General features: G+C 38.1%; 1 long non-coding RNA gene across 1 annotated transcript; it reads right to left on the reverse strand.

Annotated features, from left to right (window-relative positions):
• Nucleotides 1–1,765: 1,765 nt before the first annotated feature.
• Nucleotides 1,766–24,410, reverse strand: LOC130846716 (uncharacterized). The gene is made up of 3 exons (XR_009051614.1): nucleotides 24,107–24,410; nucleotides 17,331–17,485; nucleotides 1,766–1,851 (listed from the first exon to the last, which is right to left on the reverse strand). It is a non-coding gene; the product is annotated as an uncharacterized LOC130846716 (long non-coding RNA).
• Nucleotides 24,411–24,796: the final 386 nt, after the last annotated feature.

The raw sequence follows: 24,796 nt of genomic DNA on the forward strand, positions 1-24,796 counted from the left end.
CTCTCACTATCTCTCCACGAGGTCAGATATTCTCCTAAGAAAAACCTCTCTCTTCCTCCAGTGCAATCAGCCCATCTTCCTTTATTTTGTCTCTATACTATTATTCCTGTTCAGAAAACAAGACTGAAGCATACTTTTCAAGCCACGCTAGCTTCTCCTTGATTTCCTAAGCATACCTGATTCCTAGACACAATATTCCAAGCACAATCTTTTATATTGCCTTTTTAGGGACTTCTGTGGTGGTCCAGTGGTTAAGACTGGGTGCTCCCAATGCAGGGGGCCTGGATTCGATCCCTGGTCAGAGAACTAGATCCTGTGTGTGGCAACGAAGGTCCTGTGTGCAGCAACTAAGACCCGGCACAGCCAAATAAATAAATAAATATCTTAAAAAATAGTATGTTTCTTTAAAAAAAATTAAAAAATAAATTGCCTTTTTAGACTTTGGATTTGTAATAATTTCATTGAGTTATTTCTCTAACTCCAATTCAAAAATATGGCATACTCTTTATGAGAACTCCCATTACTTATTAATATAAGTCCTCTCCCCTCCTATAAATGAAGCTACAATTTGACTGTAGCATGGCAGATAAAGCCATGGTCAGAACAAATGGCATTAAGGAATTAAAGTCAACCTCCTAGGTAGTAAGTGACCCTCAAGAGCCTGTGACAAGCCACATGAATCCAGGAGGTTAGTACTAAATAGTTTCCCCTTTTGGCCCTGTGGTAGACAAAAATAAAATACAAATGGGTAGGATTTAGATGTGCCTAACCACACTGTCCAACTAGGCCTGGCAGTGACAATTTAAAGCTAGAAGGTCAAACATAAGCCCTTTATAACACACATGAAACTTGGGTGCAGGATATGTCCTTGACTGCAGAGCCAGCTGAAAAATACAGTAAAAGCAGCAAATAATTGACCTGCCTCTCATGTCTGATGGGTCGGTACAGGCAAAGACTCTCTTTTCCCTATAATCATGTCCTTGTTTCCTAGGGTTTCCACAGCCTGTAGAAATCAGCTGATTTTGAGGGGCTGCACACCCACAAGTGGGCAAAGGTACTGCTGTCTACCAAGACTTCTGTCTGCTAAGGTCCTCTTGGCCTTCCCTTTACTGAGGCCTCTGAAGGCCTTGTAGGTATGCTGAGCCTAGCTTGACCTGTGAAGCTGGGGCTTGGCTTGCTTAGGCCAGCCAGTTAGGCCCACTTGTCTTTGCTGAAGCTTATTTGCTTGTTAGAGGCATTTTTTTTGCTGGGATTCATGCATGCTTGCTATGGCTAGCAGGGCTCATAAAAACAGCTATTTGTCTACTGCCATAAATTTCAGCAGCCCATCAAAGTGAAAGACCTACATGACCTAAGAGTTAAGGACACTCTCAGACAGCATAGCAGTTAAAAGCAAACTGTGTGAGTGTAAAAATCCACCACATTACAGAGTATGAGCCTGAAAGGCCAAGGTCAAGAATTCACATGGTTTGTGCTTGAAAACTCCAAGCTACATTCCAAGCTCACTCCAGAAGTCTCAATCTCTGCGTGATTGGTCTCCATCCACCTCACTTTTTTGTCTTATTTCTTGATGATTTTGGCCAATGCACCAGATTTGGGGACTTTGAAGGGGCCCATTAAATAATATGAAGTAATTGGGAAATAAGACAAAAGACATTATACATGGAGACTGAATATTCCCTTTATTTCTGATGACATAGAGAATTGACTTGTACAGCAGGCAAGTAAACTTTGACTAAACCTCAGAATCAGAGCTAACCTTTCAATCAAAGGCCACACCCACACTGGTCTTTGAAAAAGAAGGCATGAAGGCAGAGAACAGAATGCATGTTTCCTGAAAGCAGCTTGCTCCTAGGAGAAAAGGGAAAAGAAATGGCTGGGCTGCCCACACCCAAGTTCTTTTTCTAAATTTTCCACTTAGATAATTGACTCCAACTCCCTTGTGAGTGATTTTTTAATTATTACCAAAAAATGCCATTATAAACATTCCAATATATGTTTATGGGACTACGTTTACATATACATAAGCATTTCTGAGGGCACAGACCTAGGAGTAGAATTTCTGGAATATAATTATGTCTATGATCAGCTTTAGTAGATACAGTCAAATGATTTTTCAAAGTGGTTCTGACGACCAGAGTCTAAAAGTTAGATGCTCAACATCTTGTTGACATTTTGATATGATCAGTTTTTAAAATTTTATGCATGAAATGATATATAGAGGTATCTCATTATGGTTTTAATTCACATTTCTCCTACTGATGTGGAGCATATTTTCACATGCTTATTGGCCATTTGAATATACTTTTTGTGAAATTTCTGTGCAAGTCTTTTTGAACATTAAAAAAAAATGTCTTTTTTCTTATTGTTATCTACATCCTCATATTTTCTGGATATGAGATCTTCGTTGGGTATACATGTACTGCAAATCTCTCCATCTGGGGCTTCCCTTTTCACACCCATAATTGCATCCTTTGATGAACAGAAGTTCTTAACTTTAATAAATCTAATTTATCAATGTTTTTCTACATGATTAATGTTTTTTGTGTCTTATTTAAAAATTTTTTGCCTACTTAAAGGTCATGAAGCTATTGTCCTCTGTTATCTTCTAGAAGTTCCTGTCTTACCTTTTACATTTAGAACTGCAATCCACCTAGAACTGATACTTGTGTATGATATAAAGTACTTCAATTTAATTTTGTCTATGTGAATACTCAATCTAGCACCATATATTGTAAAAATGTCATCCTATCCTCATTGCACTGCAGTGATAACTTCTATCATAAATCAATGGATTTTTTATCTATGTAGGTCTTTTCTGTTCCATTGGTCTATATGTCTATATTTCCACCAATACCACACTGCTTAGCTATTACCACTTTATAATAATCTTGATATATGATAGTGTGTCTTCCAACTTCATTCTACTTTAAGATTATCAGCTTTTCCTGGCCTATTGCATTTCTACATAAATTTTGGAATCAGCTTGTCAAATTCTTTAAAAATGTACTAGGGATAAAGCAGCCCCACCCAAAGCCTGTCAGGTAGAGTGCATCCTGTAGAGCTTGGGCTCACACCTCTCCATTCTCTGACCAAAGAATAAAGTGTTACTTTGCTTCTGAACCAAACATGGTCTCCTTTGGCTCACAACACCTGGCACCCAGCAGGAGGACCCTTGTGGGGGCCAGACAAAGGGTGGATGCAGTTACTGTACTTCTATTAGTCTCAGTGACACCTCCTCAGAAAAGTCTTCCCTGACTGCCTTATCTGAGAGAAGTCTGATGAGACAACAAAGCACATATGTGAGAGAGGAGGTATGAAGCAACAGATAATCCAAAACACACCACCTGACATGGCCCTGCTCATCAGAGGGAAAAGATTCAGATCCACACACCAAAAAGCAGGCACCAGACCCTCCCATCAGGACTCCTACTCAAGACACTGGATCAACCCCAGCACAGTGGGGAGAGAACAGAAACAAGAGGAATTATGACTAGGCAGCCTAAGGAAAGGAGACCTCAAATACTGTAAAGCAGACAAAATGAGAAAACAAAGAAACACCATGCAGGCAAAGGAGCAAGATAAAAACCCACAAGACCAAATAAATGAAGAATAGTCAAATTGCCTGAAAAAGAATTCAGAGTAATAATAGTAAAGATGATCCAAAATATCTAAAACAAAATAGAGAAAACACAAGAAACATTTAATAAGGACCTAGAAGAACTAAAGAGCAAACAAAAGTAATGAACAACACAATAACTGAAACTTAAAATACTCTAGATGGAATCAACAGCAGAATAACTGAGGCAGAAGAACGAGTAAGTGAGATGGAAGATAGAATAGTAGAAATAACTGCCATAGAGCAGGAAAAGGGGAAAAGATTAAAAAGAATGAAAGACAGTCTCAGAGACCTCAGGGACAACATTAAGCGCACCAACATTCCAATCATAGGTGTCCCAGAAGAAGAAGAAAAAAAGAAAGGGTCTGAGAAAATATTTGAAGAGATTATAGTGGAAAACTTCGCCAACATGGGAAAGGATATAGTCAATAAAGTCCAAGAAGCACAGAGAGTCCCATACAGAATAAACCCAAGAAGAAACACATCAAGGCACATATTAGTCAAACTAACAAAAATTAAACACAGAAAAATTATTAAAAGCAGCAAGAGAAAAGCAACAAATAACATATAAAGGAAACACCATAATCTTTCTACAGCTGATCTTTCCGCAGAAATTCTGCAGGCCAGAAGGGAGTGGCAGGATATACTGAAAGTCTTGAAAGAGAAAAACCTACAGCCAAGAATACTGCACCCAGCAAGAATCTCATTCAGATTCGATGGAGAAATCAAAAGCTTTACAGATAAGCAAAAGTTAAGAGAATTCAGCACCACAAAACCAGCCTTACAACCATTGTTAAAGGAACTTCTCTAGGCAGAAAACACGAGAGAAGGAAAAGACTACAAAAACAAACCCAAAACAATTAAGAAAATGGTAATAGGAACATACATGTCAATAATTACTTTAAATGTAAATGGATTAAATGCTTCAACCAAAAGACACAGACTGGCTGCATGGATACAAAAACAAGACCCTTCTGTATGCTGTCTACCAGAAAACCACTTCAGACCTAGGGACACATAAAGACTGAGAGTTAGGGGATGGAAAAAGATATTCCAGGAAAATGGAAGGCAAAAGAAAGCTGGAGTAGCAATACTCATATCAGACAAATTAAACTTTAAAGACTTTACAAGAGACAAGGAAGGACGCTACATAATGATCAAGGGATCAATCCAAGAAGAATATATAACAATTATAAATATCTATGCACCCAACATAGGAGCACCTCAATACATAAAGCAAGTGCTAACAACCATAAAATGGGAAATAGTAACACAATAATAGTAGGAGACTTTAACATTCCACTTATACCAATGGACAGATCATTTAAACAGGAAATAAATGAAGGAACACAAGCTTTAAATGATACAGGAGACCAGATGAACTTAATTGATATTTATAGGACATTCCATCCAAAAACTACAGAATACACTTCCTTCTCAAGTGCACACGGCACATTCTCCAGGATAGATCACAACTTGGGCCACAAATTAATCCTCGGCAAATTTAAGAAAACTGAAATTGTACCAAGCATCTTTTCCAACCACCACACCATGAGACTAGATATCAACTACAGGAAAAAAAAAAAACCTGTAAAAACTACAAACACATGCAGGCTAAACAACATGCTATTAAACAATGAAAAGATCACTGAAAAAATCAAAGAGGAAATTAAAAAATACCTAGAAAAAAATGACAATGAAAATACAACAACCCAAAACCTACAGGATGCAGCAAAAGCAGTTCTAAGAGGGAAGTTTATAGCAATACATTCTTACCTCAAGAAACAAGAAAATTATCAAATAAACAACCTAACCCTACACCTAAAACAATTAGAGAAAGAAGAACAAAAAATCCCCAAAGTTAGCAGAGGGAAAGAAATCATAAAAATCAGACCAGAAATAAAAAAGAAATAAAGGAAACAATAGCAAAGATCAATAAAACTAAAGGCTGGTTCTTTGAGGAGATAAACAAAATTGACAAACCATTAGCCAGACTCATCAGGAAAAAAAGAGAGAAGATGCAAATCAACAGAATTGGAAATGAAAAAGGGGAAGTAACAACTGATACCACAGAAATACAGATCATGAGAGACTACCACAAGCAACTATATGCCAATAAATTGGATAACCTAGAAGAAATGGATAAATTCTTAGAAAAATACAATTCTCCAAGACTGAACCAGGAAGAAATAGAAAATATGAACAGACCAATCACAAGTATGGAAATTGAGACTGTGATTAAAATCTCCCAACAAACAAAAGCCCAGGGCCAGATGGCTTCACAGGTGAATTCTATCAAACATTTAGAGACGAGCTAACATCTATCCTTCTCAAACTCTTCCAAAATATAACAGAAGGAGGAACACTCATTCCAAACTCATTCTATGAGGCCACCATCACCCTGATACCAAAACCAGACAAAGATGTCACAAAAAAAGAAAATTACAGGCCAATATCAATGATGAATATACATGCAAAAATCCTCAACAAAATACTAGCTAACAGAATCCAGCAGCACATTGAAAAGCTCATATACTATGATCAAGTGGAGTTTATCCCTGGAATACAAGGATTCTTCAATATACACAAATCAATGTGATATACCATATTAACAAATTGAAGGATAAAAACCATACTATAATCTCAATAGACGCAGAAGAAGCTTTTGACAAAATTGAACATCCACTTATGATAAAAGCTCTCCAGAAAGTGGGCAAAGAAGGAAATTACCTCAACATAATAAAACCATATATGACAAACCAACAGCCAACATCATTCTAAATGGTGAAAAACTGAAAGCATTCCAGCTAAGAACAGGAACAAGACAAGGGTGTCCACTCTCACCACTATTATTCAACATAGTTTTGGAAGTGTTAGCCACAGCAAGCAGAGAAGAAAAAGAAATAAAAGGAATCCAAATTGGAAAAGAAGTAAAATTGTCACTCTTTGCAGATGACATGATATTATACATAGAAAACCCTAAAGATGCTACTAGAAAACTGCTAGTGCTGATCAATGAATTTAGTAAAGTAACAGGATACAAAATTAATGCACAGAAATCTCTTGCATTCCTATACACTAACAACGAAAGAAAAGAAAGAGAAATTAAGGAAACACTCCCATTTACCATTGCAATAAAAAGAATAAAATGCGTAGGAATAAACCTGCCTAAGGAGGCAAAAGAGGTGTATGCACAAAACTATAAGACACTGATGAAAGAAATCAAAGATGATACAAACAGATGGAGGGACATACTATGTTCTTGGATTGGAAGACTCAACATTGTGAAAATGACTATACTACCCAAAGCAATTTACAGATTCAATGCAATCCCTATCAAATTACCAATGGCATTTTTGACAGAACTAGAACAAGAAATTTTACGATTTGCATGGAAATGCAAAAGACCCCGAATAGCCAAAGCAATCTTGAGAAGGAAAGATGCAGCTGGAGGAATCAGGCTCCCTGATTTCAGACTATACTACAAGGCTACAGTGATCAAGACAGTATGATGCTGGCACAAAAACAGAAAGGAAGATCATTGGAACAGAACAGAGAGCGCAGAGATAAACCAACACATATGGGCACCTTATCTTTGACAAAGGAGGCAAGAATATACAATGGACAAAAGACAGCCTCTTTCATAAGTGGTGCTGGGAAAATTGGACAGCTACATGTAAAAGAATGAAATTAGAACACTTCCTAACACCATACACAAAAATAAACTCAAAATGGATTAAAGATCTAAATGTAAGGCCAGACACTATAAAACTCTTAGAGGAAAACATAGGTAGAACACTCTATGACATCCATCAAAGCAAGATCCTTTTTGACCCACCTCCTAGAATAATGGAAATAAAAACAAAAAGAAACAAATGGGACCTAATGAAACTTCAAAGCTTTTGCACAGCAAAAGAAACCATAAACAAGATAAGAAGACAACCCTCAGAACAGGAGAAAATATTTGCCAATAAAGCAACTGTAAAGGATTAATCTCCAAAATATACAAGCAGCTCATACAGCTCAATATCAAAAAAGCAAACCCAATCCAAAAATGGGCAGAAGACCTAAACAGATATTTCTCCAAAGAAGACATGCAGATGGCTAACAAACACAGAAAAGATGCTCAACATCACTAATTATTAGAGAAATGCAAGTCAAAGCTACAATGAGGTATCACCTCACACTGGTCAGAATGGCCATCATCAATAAAATCTAGAAACAATAAATGCTGGAGAGGGTGAGGAGAAAAGGGAACCCTCCTGCACTGTTGGTGGGAATGTAAATTGGTACAGCCACTATGGAGAACAGTATGGAGGTTCCTCAAAAAACGAAAAGTAGAAGTACCATATGACCCAGCAATCCCACTCCTGGGCATATACCCTCAGAAAACCATAATCCAAAAACATACATATACCACAATGTTCATAGCAGCACTATTTACAATAGCCAGGACATGGAAGCAACCTAAATGTCCATAAACAGATGAATGGATAAAGAAGATGTGGCACATATATACAATGGAACATGACTCAGCCATAAAAAGGAATGAAACTGAGTTATCTGTAGTGAGGTGGATGGACCTAGAGTCTGCCATACAGACTGAGGTAAGCCAAAAAGAGAAAACGAATACTCTATGCTAACGCATGTATATGGAACCTAAAAAAATGGTACTGATAGGGACTTCCTAGGTGGCACAGGGGTTAAGGATCCACCTGCCAATGCAGGGGACACGGGTTCAATCCCTGCCCCAGGAAGATCCCACATGCCACAGAACAACTAAGCCTATGTGCCACAACTATTGAGCCTGTGCTCTAGAGCCCGTGAGCCACAACTATTGAGCCTGTGTGCTGCAACTACTGGAGCCCACATGCCTAGAGCCCATGCTCCACAAGAGAAGCCACCACAGTGAGGAGCCCACGCACCACAATGAGGAGTAGCCCCCGCTCGCAGCAGCTAGAGAAAGCCCGTGTGCAGCAGCCAATAAAAAAATAAATCCAATAAATAAATAAATAAATTTATTTTTAAAAAATGGTACTGATGATCCCAGTGACAGGGCAAGAATAAAGATGCAGATGTAGAGAATGGACTTGAGGACATGGTGGGGGAGGGTAAAGGGGAAGCTGGGATGAAGTGAGAGAGAAGCATTGACATATACACACTACCAAATGTAAAATAGATAGCTAGTGGGAAGCTGCTGTATATCACAGGGAGATCAACTCAATGACTGGACATGACTTAGAGGGCTGGGATGGTGGGGTGGGAAGGAGGCTCAGGAGGGAGGGGATACGGGGATATATGTATAAATAGCTGATTCACTTTGCTGTACAACAGAAAGTGGCACAACAGTGTAAAGCAATTATACTCCAATAAAGGGCTTAAAAAAAATTAAGGTATCAGGCAAATACTCTTTGTTTCATAGACCCAAAAGAATGAAAATGGGTATATTCCAATTTGAATTTAAAAAAAATGAATAGGCACGCTATCTTTAAAGCCACTGTAAATTACTGGCTTAATAAATTGCAAAGAATGTGTGTAGCTATTTATTCTTCTGTTCAGTAAAAGAAAAATATAGTTACCATGGCAACTACCAAAGCTCATACTGTGTGTGCTACTTCTATATGATCACTTTTTGTAATACTGACATGAGTAACATAAAAAAGAAAAAACTCTGCTGGAATTATATTGGGATTGCATTGAATCTACAGATAAATGTGCACTTTTAAACAATATTTAAAATTTTACTTTATATTATACATATATATTAGTTTCCATATTACACTTGTTTCTTTCTTTCCAGTTTTCTTACTTTTGTGGTGGGGGTGGGGGGGGGGAGGAAGAAGGGAATGCTATATTACACTGGCCCAAACCTCTAATACATGACTGAGTACAAGCGTGATAGTGGATCTCCTTATCTCACTCCCAATTTCAGGGGAAAACTTCCTTCAACATTTCACATTAAATACAAGGTTTTCTGTAGTTTTTGGAGACATATGTATCAGATTAAGGATGTTCTCTTGTATTATCACTTTGCTAAAAGTTTTAAAAATCATAAATGGGTGTTGCATTTTATGAAATGCTTTTTCTGCACTTGGAAATGATTTTATGATTTTTTTTTCTTTTCAGCCGATTAATTTAGCAAATCACGACTGATTTTTTTGTGTTAACCTTGCATTCCTGGAAGAATACCAAATTGGTCATCATGTTATCCTTTTTCTATGTTGCTGGATTTATCAATATTTTGTTCAGCATTACTGCCTGTATGTTCATAAGACACTGGCCTGTAATTTACTTTTCTTGTAAAGTCCTTATAAGGTATTGTTACCAATACAGTAGCTAGATTTAGCAAATAAAAGTATGGGACACCCAATTAACTTTGAATTTCAAATAAACAATGAACAAGTTTTAGTATAAGTATATCCTGTGCAATATTTTGTGCTAAAAATCATTCGTTGTTTATACAAAGTTCAATTTTAATTGGGCAACTCTAGTGCCAAGGATCTGTTTACTTCATAATACAAGTTCAAAAATATTTCCTTTTTTTGTAATCTCTGGGAGAGTTTGTGAACTTCCTAAATGCTTGCTAGACTTTACTGGTGAAAAAAAATGTGCCTGGAGTTTTCTTCATGGGAAGGTTAAGTATAGACTATGTTTATTAATAGATAAAGGACCATTCAGATCTTCTATTTCTTTACCTGTCAGTTTTGTTAAGACACACTTTTCAAGGAATTTGTCTATTTGGCCTAAATTTTCCAGTTGATTGAGCACGATATTTCTTAACTTTTAATGTGTAGGGTCTTTAGTTATATTCTCTTGAGATGTTGATTCTCTTGTGAAGTGTTTTTTGTCTTTAGTAATAACTGACACAAATTTGACTTTGTTTGATATTAGAGTAGCTATACTAGATTTCTTTGGTTAATGTTTTTTATGATACTTCATTTTCCATTCTTTTACTTTCACTTTTTCTACGCCACATTTACGGCTCATATTGTTTAAATAGCAGAGGATTGGGTTTTGCTTATGTAATAAGTCTGACCATCTTTGTCTTCCAACTGAATTATTTAGAATATTTAATAATGCATTTGAATTTTAAACTACTATCTTGTGTGTTTTGCATTTCTTGCATCCTTCTTCAGGTTCTTCTTTCTTGCCTTTTTAAAAACCAATTAAATATTTTTTATTGTTCCATTTCCTCCTCCATTGGCTCATTATTATAGTTTTAAAATAAAAGTTTTTGAGATACTTGCAGATTGTCATGAAGTTGTGAGGCATATTATAGAGATCCTGTGTACACTTTACACAGTTTCCTCTTGCAAAACTATAGTTCACTATCACAGCCCAGAATTGACACTGACAGTCAAGATTCGGAACATTTCCATCACCACTGAAATCCTTCATGTTCCCTTTTATAGCCACACCCACTCCCTCTTGTCCCTACTCCATCTTTAATCCCAGGAAACCACTAAGCTCTTCTCCATTTCTATAATGTTTGTCATTGCAAAACAAAATATATAAAAATACATGAAATTATACAGTATGTAAGTTTTGGGATGTTTTTTCAACTGAACATAATACTCTGGAGATTCACCCAGGTTGTTGCATGTATCAATAATTTACTCCTTTTTATTGCTGAGTAGTATTCCACAGCACCGATGTAGAACAGTCTGTTTAATCATTCACCTTATGAAGGACATTTGGGTTGTTTCCATTTTGGGGCAATTATGAACAAAGCTGCAATAAACACTCATGTACAGGTTTTTGTGTAAACATAAAGACTTCATTTTTCTGGGATACATTCCCAGGTGTGTGCAGTTGCTGGGCTGTATGTAGTTTCATGCTTGGGTTTTTAAGAACTGCAAACTGTTTCCCAGAGTGGCTGTACCACTTTACTTTGCCAGCAACAATGGATGAGTGATTGATCTAGCATTTGGTGGTGTTTATTATTTTAGCCATTCTGATAGGTGTGTAGCAATATGTCATTGTGGTTTTAATTTGTGTTTCCCTAATGGCTAATCATATTGAACAGTTCTTCATTTGCTTATTTACCATGTATATACTGTACCTGCTTTGGTGAGTGTTTGTTCATCTCTTTTGTTCATTTTTCTAACTGGATTTTTTACTGCTGAGTTTTGAGAGTTCTTCATATAACATAGACATTAGGCCTTTTTCAGACATGTGGTTTGCAAATCTTTTCTACCAGTGTGTAACCTGTCTTTTCATCCTCTCAATGTTTTTCAGAGAGCAAAATCTTTTAGTTTTCATGAGGTCAGACTTATTTTTTTCTTTTATGGATTGTGCTTCTAGTGTTAAGTCTAAGAACTCTTTCCTTAGCTCTAGATCCCAAAGATTTTCTCCTGTGTTCCTGTCATTTTTTTTCTAGAAATTTTATAGTTTTTCCATTTAACCTTTAAGTCCATTATCTGTTTGGAGTTAATTTTTGTATAAGGTGCAAGGCTTAGGTTGAGGGTTTTTTGTTTCTTTGTATTTAAATTTTTTTTTCTTTTGGTAAGGCAAAGCTGCTTTTATTTTATTTATTTATTTATTTGGCCTCACCCCATGACATGTGGGATCTTAATTCCCCGACCAGGGATCAAACCCTCAAACCCATGCCCCCTGCAGTTGAAGCATGGAGTTCTAACCACTTGACCACCTAGGAATTCCGTTTATTTTTAAATCTGGGTGTCTTTTATCAGTTGTGCAAAATTCTTGGCTAGTATGTCTTCAAATATTTTTCCTCCATTTTCTCTCTTCATCTTCTGGAACTCAAGGTACATAAAGATAGACTTTTTCACTTTGTCACATTTATCTCTGATGCTCTTTTTTATATTTTTCATTTTTTTCCTGTTTCTCTCTGTGCTCTAACTGGTTATTTTTTATTTCTTGTCTTTTTTTTTCTCATACTGGCAACTCTGTTATCTTTTTTTTTTTTCTTTAATGGCTCATTAGTCTTTCTTGTACTCATACTGTCCTTCTAGGGTTATTTTCCTTCTTCAGTAGTACATACTTTAGAAGTCCTATTAGGGTTAGTCTGTTGAGTCTCACAATTTTCCTTAATCTTAAAATATTTTTATTTGCCCTTATCTTGAAAGATCACTTTGCTGGGTGCACACAGTTCTAGGATGACAGTCATTTTCCTTTAGCACTTGACAGGTATTATTTCACTGACTTTGGGCCTCCTATTGTTGCTATTAAGAAGCCTGTCTTCCTTCATAGGGGAATTGTCTTTTCTCTCCAGCTTCTTTTTAAATCATTTATCTTTGATATTCTGCAAATTCAACTTGCAGTATCTGTTGTAGGTTTATTTTTATTAAACTACTTGTGTTATCTTGTGCTTCCTAACTTTGAATTCATATTTATTATAAAAAAATTCACCCACAGTATTAAAATAGTGCTATTCTTTGTTTTTTTCTGTTCCTCTTTCTCTAGAACTCATTAAACATACTGGAATAGTGATAAAACATTCTTCTGTTTTCAATGTTTCTCAAATTTATTTTTTAATATTTTTCATGTCCTTTTGTGCTTCATTCTAGGTAATGTCTTAATAATATTTTCCAGTTTATTAATTTTGTTTTCAACTGTATCTACTCTGTTTAGCCCATTCATTAATATGTCAACAATTTGTTTTTTTTTTTTTTGAAACTGAGCAGTCTAATTGTTTTATTAAAGTCAGATTCCAAGACAAAAGACCCTTAAACCCACAAACAGGGAAGAAGTAGCTTGTTAAGCCTGTTGGCTTACATGGAGGCCAAGTCATGAGGGAATTTAATGGAGCTGTAAGCAAAAGAAATAACATCTTTTGTTTGATCATCCCCCAAACAAATATTTTCCCTTCCTCATAGAAATTCTCCAGCTGTTTTGTCATCTGTACAATAGGGCACAAAGTACAGCATGTTACACATTCAGCAATTAGTACTTTAATGTTTGGAAGATCCAGTTTGTTATTTTTCAAATCTTTCTTGTCATTCCTAATAGACGCCTATTACTTCCTCATCTTTACAATTTCATCCTTTCTCCTATTAAGGATTTTTATATTCCAAGTCTAATGATTGCAATATCTGAATTTTTTTGGGTTTGTTCAACAGTGGCTTGCTTCTTCATTGGCTTGGTCATCTTCGATTTTGTACTTAATTTGATCAGTCTGTGATTTTTCTGTAACATTAAGTTGGGATGTTTTCCCAGCTGAGGATTTTCATGTTTCTGCCAAGAAACAAAGTGTGCTACCAATATGCTTTTTAGTTTCTTCTAAAGGCCTAAGTTAATGTTGGTAATTAGTTTCCCCTCCTTGTTGTGAGCCTACAGGTTCGGGTCACACATTAAACTGCTGCCCTGGATGTTTGTTCTCAGGGCTAACCTGGGCCTCAGGTTTACTTAGCCCTCAAAGTTTAGCTCCTGAGGTTAGCTCATGATTGGGGTCTCCCCACACCCTGGCCCTATTTTGGCAGAGGGGAATTCCTTCAATATTTCCCCAATTTTCTGCCATCCTAGTAATGCATTAAAGAGAATAATTTAGTCAGGAAATAATTTTTAGAAGAACACAAAAATACCCAACTATTTAGTTTCTCAAAATGCTGAAAGCTGCAATCACAAATCCTTCTTTTACATGGAAGGACAAAAAAAAAAAAAAATCCACTTTGGAATCTGGGGATTGCTTTCAAGCAAAATTGGTGCTATTAATTGCTTCATTCATTTAATTGAAATTTACAAGCACTTATGTACCAAGTGCTGTGTTAAAGGAGAAGAAACCATCTCTGCCCACCTGGGGTTTAGCTGAGAACAGACCCCCTAAACTAATAAGCACGTACTATCACAGTTAGTGATGAGTGTGATAACTGCTATGAGAGAATCTGGGCAGGAACTTTATATTTAAGCTTAACCCTGAAGTGAAGGAGCCAGCTATGATGAGAAAGAAGGTAAGAGTCTTCTAGACAGAAGGAATAGCTTGTACAAAGGCCTTGAGGCACAAGATTTGGTGTTTAGGGAGCTGAAAGACAGTCTATATAAGTATGGAGTAAGGGAGAGGAAGCCACGGGGGCTGAAGTTACAGACACAGGAAGAGTGCAGACGAGGAAGGGCACTGTGTGCAAAGGTAAGGTGTTGAATTTTATCTTGTGTGAAATGGTAGGCCACTGAAAGGTTTTATGCTGGGAAGCAATTGATCTGATTTATGTTTTGAGAAGATCATTCTCGCTATTCCGTGGAGAAAGGATCGTTAAGGCCAAGAGCTCCTGGAATTAGGGAGACCAGAGTCTATTGCTGTATTCTGGGTAAGAAATTATTGTGGCTTGAACTTGTGCAATTATCGTAAAGGCGGAAATAAGTAGAGAGATTCAAAATCTATTCTGGAGGGAGAACAGAGAATGTATGTTTTGAATGTGGCTGAGCCAAGCAAAGAAGCTGGGTGAAGGAGACCATGGTTACTAGTTATGCTACAGTAACTGCTATCTGAAAGGTCAGCATCTCACTACCACTTTCTGTGACAGAGCCCTGCTGAGCTTCTTTAGAGGTACCTTTTAAAATATCAAAGTAAATACTGCAGGGAGAGCACAGGAAGAGAGCTGTGGGGAATCCTGTGAGCTTGCCTTAGAGGGGAATAAAGAAGGATTATAACTAGTGTGTCTAGCCACTTACTGCTCATCTCTGTGTCCTGATGTTACTATCTTAAATAATTTACTCCAGAAATAAAATGACTTGTCCTAGGATTTCTACGCAAAAAGAAGGGAAAAAAGTTATGGGGACTTCCCTGGTGGCGCAGTGGTTAAGAATCTGTCTGCTAATGCAGGGGATACAGGTTTGAGCCCTGGTCTGGGAAGATCCCACATGCCACAGAGCAACTAAGCCTGTGCACAACTACTGAGCCTGTACTCTAGAGCCCATGAGCCACAACTACTGAAGCCCATGCACCTAGAGCCCATGCTCCGCAACAAGAGAAGCCACTGAAATAAGACGTCCACGCTCGCCACAACTAGAGAAAGCCCGCACACAGCAACGAAGACCCAATGCAGCCAAAAAAAAGTTATGAATCACGGCTGCATGTAATAGAATACCTGCTTAACAGTATTGTTGGGCGTTTATTTTTCTGAAGTAATAGAAGGCTGAGGGAAGATGGCTACCGGTGAGGCCTCAGGAGTTCATCAGTGTTAGGGTTGGTACCTGTGATTTCCTGACTTTCCCTCATGCTGTTCAGAGTAGCATTCTCATGACTGACTTGAACCAGCAACAATTCATTAATACCCTATTTATAATCAAGGTAGTTTTTAATGTAAGAAGGAAAGGGAGAATGGTTATTGGGTAGGCAATTACTATCTACAACTGTCTAGATTTGAGAAGAATAATAGAAAAAGCACTAGAATAAGACCGTGTTACTTATAACTCTGGAAACATGAAAAATTCTTTCAGAAGTTAGCAGAAATTAGTTATTGATCTTTATGACAGTTTAAAAATAATTCCACCTTTTGTAAACCTAAAAGGAATATGTTCAGGTAGTAACTGACAAACTCACTCGATGAATATTTGAGCCCATGACACATATATAGCACTATGCTAGGTCCTAGGAGAGATATAAGCCATGATGCACATTCCTTGCCTTCAAGGAACTTCCAAACAATAATTGTTTGTATTATACTTTCTACTTCATATAACTCTTTCCAGGCATTATTTCCTTTGAAATCCTAACAACTCTGTGCAGAGGAAATTTTTATCTGATGAAGAAATTAAGTGCAGTGGACCCTGCAGATCCTTGCTCATAACTTTCTGGCCTTTACTGCTTCAATTCCTCAGGCTGCTTTCCTGCTACAATATCTGCATCTTTGCCTGAGGGCTTTCTCCCAAGAATGAAGGCAGCCCTGTGCCTGAGGTCAGGGCAATTCAGAAGTGCCTGGGAATCATCAGGCTCTCACCTCAGCAGCTCTCGCCCAGTGACTAAAAGCATCTGTTATACAGATACCCCAGCTCTCTTGCCCCTCAGGTGGGTAACTTTGAGGCATGGGTTTCTTACCGTTTCCCAGTTTTCCCGTGGGACTACACTGCAGGCATCACCAGTGGTAGTGGCTTGATAAGGCGTCCTTTATTTACTGCCTTCCCTTCTTTGTCTCATTTCCCCACCTCCTACTGGTGTTTCCTGAATCCTCCAGATAAACTACCTGCACTCAAATCCTTGTCTCAGGATTGTAGAAGCCATTTCCACTAGGTTATTTCCCCAGTACCCGCCCAGCAGCTAAAGTGTTTGGTCCAGTGGGTGGGCACATGATTCAAGCCAAGCCAGCTGGAAGCCTTCCCAGGGAATTTTGTTCAATATGAAATAGGGAGAAAGGAGCTTTCTTCCCTCTTTTCTGTTCTTTTTTTCCCCTCCCTCTCAATGTATTTCCAGTAGAATAGTGCCTAGCACAAAACTAGGTACTTGTGGAATATTTCTGGAAAATATTTGTGGAATATTTAACGCATACAAGTCCTACAGTTTCTTTGCTGCCAATCGACATCTACAATTAATTTGAAATGTATGAAACACTCTTGTTATAGTAATCCCAGTGCACAGTGTAGTAGCTGAGAGCATGGGCTCGGGGACCAGACTGTTTGAGATTCGAGCTCGGCCGCTTGCCAGTTGTTCGACTATGTAGGTTATCTGTCTGTTTTCTCTCAGCTGCTTTCTCCTTCTCTGCTCTCTCCTCTGGATCGCAAGGGTTCTGGAACCCTGAAGGACATGTCCCAGACTCACTTGCCAGGAGGTCTCCAATTCGGTCCTACTGACAGGAGATCAATGGGCAAGAGGGTGGAAGGCACTCTTCCTTTCTTCTGGCTCCAGGAGCCTTGGCGACACTGTGCTCCTCTATGCTGGCTCCGGGAACGGGGACCCTGAAGGCTGCTGGCTTCCTGCAAAGCAGTGAGCAGAGATAGCTCTAGTAATGCAACAGTTAAGTTCCAAAAACTTCAGAAGCACATGTTTGGGCAGGGATGCTGGCTCTTCTTGCAGTACCCTCTGGATAGCGACACTCTCCCCCTTTTGCTCCTCCAGCCCTTCTGTAAGGATTCCCTCAATAGCAGAGGTAATAACATTCCTTCTGAAATACCCAAAGTGGCTTTTCTTTTCCTAACTCCATACTGACTGATACTGTGACCTTGGGCAAGTAACTTAACTCTTTGCCTTAGTGACTTCCTCACTAAAGTGAGGAAGATAACAGTAGTATTTCTATCTCACTGGCATTATTAGGATTAAATATTTTTAGAGCTCTTCGAACAGTGGCTGGCACAAAGCAGACACTATGTTTATTAAATAAATGGTATCGTGTATCACATTCTATTGTTAAATACACTTGGCATTAGCCATGAATTTTATAAAGTCCAATGTCCCTCTGCATACATCTATCACTTTGTGCAACATCTATCATTACTGCTTGTCCCAGTCACCTCCCTACCTGTATCCTCTGTCTTCTCCTTTGTTCATCTCTTGTGTCATAAATGAGCATGTATGTTTTTACAGTGTCTTTTACTCTCACTTGCTTTAGACATAGTACAGACATTTTGGATGCACGTAGGTTTAAGGTTTTTATGAAGCGACTGTATTTTAGGACGCTGCAGTGGTGAGAGGGGCATGCAGGTTGGGAAGCAGCCCTGGCACTGGAAGACTGGCATTAGAACCTGAAAATGAATTCAGACTCTTGAAAGTGGGATGCCAGGGACCTTGTGCGGAAGAAAGGATGAGAAATACAGATTCTTTTGGTTAAATCTTATCCACATTAAGACTATTTTACATTTGTGTGGAGTTATCTCACTGACTTCTGTTTTTTATTTCTGAGAATAGACTTGTTTTTGATTTCCTACTCAGCAGGGAGAAAAGACTCAGATTGTGGGTTACATTCACTCCATTCCCAAGATCCTTCAGAACAGCTCTCACTCTGCCACCACCCCCACCCCCCACCTTGACAAAAAAAAAAAAAGAAAAAAAACCAACACAAAAAAATATGGGAATGAGATAGGGCTAGAGGTTACTGACAGAATACTGCCATGTCTGTACAAATATGGGATCATTGTCCAGAGAACTGGTTACAGAAATTCCTAGAATGACAAAGTTTTCTACAAAGTAAGATCAGTTTAATTTTTATTGTCCTTTTAACTTTTAGTTTGTCCTATTAGGCACAGAGTAAATACTCTTTCTTCCTTACTAATTAATCCAATCTTCAACTCTGTATAAGTGCATTTTTTTAGTCTAATTAGAATTCTAGACTTTGAATTTAGATGGATATTTTTTAACGTATATCTGAAAAAAATCTCATATCGTTCACATTTTTAAGTACCATCAAACTACTAAGCATAGAAACAAAATTATTTAGGGGGCAAAGTTGTAAAATGTCACCCTTATATTTATGAGTATTCACACCAGAATTTACAGTTTTTAGTCATCACCAAACTTAAAACTATCATTGGCTAGATATAAGATCAGCATAGTATTAATAAAACAAATTTACTTTAACTGGAAACACCTACAAAAAAGTAGACAAAAAAATATTTTCAAAAAAAAAATTACAAAAGAATTATTTTCCTCCTGTATGAAAGCAATAGATGTTCAGCTAATATGGGCCAAATTAACAATGCTATTATACAATTCAATAGCTGCTGACTCCCTTAACTACTGTTTCCTAAAATAAAACAGTAGTATTCACTTCCTCTCAAATGATCCCCTATTTACATACTGTATTCTTCAGCTCTCATTGTTAAATTTTAAATTGTTCTTAACTATTTTGTACTCAGTACGCTACAAGTGGAAAAATAAGTCACTGGCCTTAAAAAAATAAAGCTTTACTGAGGCAAATTTTACATATCATAAACTTACCCATTGTAAGTGTACAGTTCAATGATTTTCAGTTAAATCTATACAGTTGTGCAACCATCACCACAACCCAGTTTCAGAACATTTCCATCATCTGAAAAACTTCTGTTGTGCCTCTGTGCTGTCGGCCCGGCTCCCACCTTCAGCCCTAGGGCAACCACTCTTCAGCTTTCTACATCTATACGTACATTTGCCTTTTCTAGAAATTTCATATAGATGGAATCATTTTGTGTCTTGCTTGACTTAGCATAATGTTTCCAAGGGTTCATCCATGTTACAGCTTGTATCAGTGTTTGTCCCTTTGTCCCCTTGATTCCTTTTTATTGGTGAATAGTATTCCAGTGTATGGACATACCACAGTTTTGGTTATTCATTCATCAGTTAGTGGACATTGGGATTGTTTCTAGTTTTTGGCTATTACAAGTAAAGCTGCTATAAACTTTCATATACAAGTTATTTTTGTGGACAAGTTATTTTCCTCTTGGGTAGATCCTAAAGGTGGAATTGCTGAGTAAATATATGTTTAAATCTTGAGAAACTGCCAAACTTTTCCATAGTGACTGTACTATTTCATATTCCCATCAGTGATGCATGAATGTTCCAACTTTTCTCATCTTCACCAACACGTGCTATTTTCTGTCTTTTTGATTATAATCATGCCAGTGAGTATGAGGTGATATCTTACTGTGGGTTTAATTTGCATTTTCCTAATGATTAATGATGTTAAACATATTTTCTTATGCTTAGTAGCCATTAGTCATTGGCTTTTTAGCACAGAATTATTTCAGACCTGGTATCTTACATACAGGAGGACAAATTTTTGCACATGCACATATCTATACATGTATGTATGTAAGTGTATATATACACATACCTATGTAACTAGGACCCCAATCAAAGTATGTACAGCATGGTTGGTATATTACAACTTTATGCAAGTGATTACTTTTACCATTGTCTGAACAACAAAAGACCCTTACAATTTAACTCCATTTATTTCTCCTATCTCGTTAGAGTCTACTACTTCTACATGATATAAAAACCCACAAGACATAATTACTCTGTTTAAAACAAATAACATTCTTTTAAAATTTACATAATTACCCTTGCCTGTGTTCTTTTTCTCCTCCTGAGGATTTAGGTTCATCTTCCTTAAGCAGGACTGCAGCAAATGAATTCTCAGGTTTTTTTTTGTCTGAAAACATCTTTATTTTGCCTTAAGTCTTGAAAGCTCTTCCCCTGAATATAGAACTTGAGGTTAGCTGTTTGGTGTTTCTATTTAGTAACCTAAGGATGCCAGTCTGTGGTCTTCTGGATTTTATAGTTCTGTTGAAGAGTCAGCATTCAGACTTACTGTTACTTTTTAAAATTCATTGTCTTTTCCCTCTGGTTCCTAAGATGTTTTCTGTCTTTAGTTATCACAGTTTTTATTATGATTTACTCCTGATGATCTCTTCTATTAGAGAAGATTTGACCTTCCTTCTATTTGGCAGAACCAACCCCTCTAACAGCTAGGATAAGGGGCTGATTGTCTCAATCCAATGAGAGATTGAACTCTATGTATCCAGGCTATGTTGTGAAGTCTTAGACCCAGTTCACATCTGACTCATTCCTGATCCTTAGACATTGTCACATGGGCTTTTGTTTGAGGTCTCAGTAGTCTCTGTCTCCTTAGCCCTGAAAGACTATTAAAGATTCATTTCTGCTCTTTTGGCAGACATTTAGTTCACACTGATCCACAGAAATAACGGTTGTTGTTTTTTAAAGAAAAACCAAATACCTTCATTTTCTTACCATTTTTCATTGCAAATGCTAGCAGCAGAATGAGACATTTTTGTTTTTTCTTAATCTGCATTTTATTTTCTTCAAAAATTTACTGTTGAGCAACTTCCCTGGTGGCGCAGTGATTAAGAATCTGCCTGCCAATGCAGGGGACATGGGCTCAATCTCCGGTCCAGGAAGATCCCATATGCCACGGAGCAACTAAGCCCATGTGTTACAACTACTGAGCCTGTGCTCTAGAGCCCATGAGCCACAACTATTGAGCCCACGTGTCACAACTACTGAAGCCCGCACATCAAGAGCCAGTGCTCTGCAACAAGAGAAGCCATCACGCTAAGAAGCCTGTGCACTGCAATGAAGAGTAGCCTCTGCTTGCTACAACTAGAGAAAAGCCCGTGTGCAGCAATGAAGACCCAATGCAGCCAATAAATAAATAAGCTAATTAATTTTAAAAAAATTTACTGTTGAGCTACATCACTAAGTTGACTCTGAATAGTTAGGCCTCAGAACCAGTGGTCTCCTCACAAGTGGATGTGCCCATGTGATAACACTTCAGTAGGTTTATCCTTCTCCTCTCACTGCCTTTCAAACAACTTGAATATATTAAACTCCAATGTAAGAGTCATCTTTCAGAAACTAATGTGTGCAGAAGAATTCATGGCTTTCCATTTTTTACATTAACTATGCAACTTGAGAGAACAATAATTATTTTATACGCAACTTACCTTATGGAAAGTATACTTAATTTTGACTATATGACTTAATCAATAAATAATTATTGAGACCTTTTTACTGCTTTGTGTGTATGAGGGGGAGTTACAAAAAAATGTATATATTTTCTTTTTCTCATGGTTTTCCAGTCTGATTTGATGATTAAACTATGAAAAGTACACATTTTTAGGATAACTGACTGAATAAATGATACGAATTTCAACAGGTAGCACAACCCAGCCCATTTCTACACAATCTCACCAGGTTGACACTGCTGTAGATAAATTCCAGTTTACCTACAGAACAGCTATTTATACCTATAGGATAGGAGACCTACTTTGGAAACAGCTTCAATCTTAGCTTATAATTAATTTACTGCTAAATATTTATACTGTTACAGTTTGTGAGATGCTGAACTCAGGCAAAGTTTGGCAAATAAAGTGATATATTGGTATCATCTAGGGGGGGAACCCTAGCAGATCATTTTACTGGAAGACTAAGATGACCGAGCAATAGTCTGTAATTGAAAGTCTGTTCTATATAGTTTATTACATTTGAGTAGCTATAAAACTCTTACTTTATCAAATACTGTTTTGAAGTAACTGGGCTCACACTTATTGGTACTTACAACCAAAGGATTTCCTGGAACCAAGTTATCTTTTAAATTTTAATTATAATCTCTTGACTACCTAACAGTTGCTAAAATTAAAATATTTCCTCACATTATAATCACATATTCACAGAATTATAGAATCATAAAACTTAGAGATTATCCCCCAAATGTCATTTTACAGTTTGTCAATGAAAGGTCTAGAAATATTAAGTGTACTGTTCAAAATCACAGCCCTTGTTGGATTATAATTTATTTGTTTTTTATGAAAAACATAAACTTTCCTCTTTATCATCTTTTAGGAAGATGCACTACTCTAACAAAAATAAATTTGGAAAATTAGTTTTAGAATATATGAAATTGATCTGTTTCTGAAAAGAAATGACTTTAAAGTGTGAGTACAATCTTTTATTTTCTTTAGAAATACAATCTTATTTTCCCATTTAGAACCACAACAGGATTAGAAGCACAATAAGAAACACCTTTAGTACTACCTCTTCATAAGACATTTCAGCTTTCTGATAAAGTCATAATAGTACATAATGAATATACCAAGTAATTTGTAATAGTGAACTAGGCCTTTGTATATTTAATCCATTTTTTTTTCCTGAACATTTGGGATTAGATTTTTTTAAGTGTGTGCTACCAGATTCTGTATAGTTTCTATTAAAAACAAAAGTTGTTCTATAATCAACCACTGTCTAGATCTCACTTAAAACTTATTTCTGTGCATCTCAATGTTACTTTTAGGTCAGGAAGTACAGCAGAGTGAAGTCTTGGCACGGAGGGTAAAAGTTGATTAAATATAGAAATGTTTTCCTGTTCTCTGCTGTGATGGAATAAAGAATGGAAATTGGTGTCAGCGGGGTTGGCTCCTTCTGATCTATTCAAGGCCATTCTCCTTAGCTTATAGATAGCCACCTTCTCTCTGTGTTTTTTCACATCATCTTACCTCTATGCCTGTCTCCACGGCCAAACTTAGCCTTCTTACAAGCACACCAGTCATATTATATTAGGGGCCCACCCAGCTCCAGTAACTTAACTAATTACATCTGCAATGACCCTATTCTCAAACAAGATCACAGTTACAACTGTGCTATAAAAGCACCCAAAAATCCAAATGGAAAAATGTAAATCACACTACATTATCCATATAGCAATGAGCAGAGCACTAATGCCTTACTCTTCAAATTTATTTTTAAATTCGGTGCTATTAAGTACACGCAAAATCTTGTGCAATAACATCCATTTCCGTTCTCAGAAACCTAGCTTTTATTAGTAAATCTAGATAAATCGCTGCTGGAACTGATGTTCTTCCGAGTATGATCACCGTATCCGAAGCAAATAGGAGCACACAGTCTAACAAATGCCAGCGAACTTACTGAGAAAAGATAGAATATTTAAAATCTGTTGAAACCAACTGTCACTGTAACATATGGGCCAACAGGAAAAAATAACCCTCATAACTAAATACAACACAGAAATAGCATGTCAGCCAACGTCCTGCTACCCCAGGAAAGGCGGCTTGTGACGCTTGGAAGCAATAAGTTAAGGTCGCTCTCACCAGACACTAAAACGAAGGTTCTTAACCCGGGCTCCGAGGAGGCTGGAAACACCGCGGCGCACAGCTGGGCCCAGAAATGCAACGGGGGGTGCGGAGCTTTCACGGGCATCTCGACAGGGAAAAGGTTTTAAAAACGATCGCGCTGCGGGCACCAGACAGTGACCATAGCGGCGACAGCGGGCCAGCCTCCGGCAGAGGGTCGCAGGGCTCGGAGCCCTCCGCACAGCACCTCGGCTGGGGGGTGAGGGGTGGAGGATGGGATGCGGGGTGGAGGATGGGATGTGGGGTGTGGGGTGTGGGTCCAGCCCCGAGGTCGCGGCCTCGGATCGGAGCCCGGATGCAGGGGCGGGGCCGGAATGACACCGGCCGCCCCGCCCCGCCCCGGGGCCCGCGGGCCGCCCCGTTTACCCCGAGATTTGACGCCGGGACAAAGGGGGAGGGAGGAGGGGCCCCGCTTCACGGGCGTGCAGTACCCCCGCGGGGGCGGAACGGCTTCCCCCTCCCCTCCCCGGTCCCCGCCACCTGTCTTCCTCGGGTCGTACCCGAGCCTCAGCGACCCCCGGCGGGGCTGGCGCTCGGCCGCAGCGCAGGCTCCTCAGCCTCCCCATTTGTTATTCTCTGGATCGGGCGGCGACCACCGCTCCGGGAGCCGGGGCTGCGGGCCGCGCTAGGGCGTGGGGCAAACAGTAC

The sequence above is a fragment of the Hippopotamus amphibius genome, chromosome 2 (assembly GCF_030028045.1).
Source record: "Hippopotamus amphibius kiboko isolate mHipAmp2 chromosome 2, mHipAmp2.hap2, whole genome shotgun sequence".
In the NCBI taxonomy this organism is placed as follows: Eukaryota; Metazoa; Chordata; class Mammalia; order Artiodactyla; family Hippopotamidae; genus Hippopotamus; species Hippopotamus amphibius.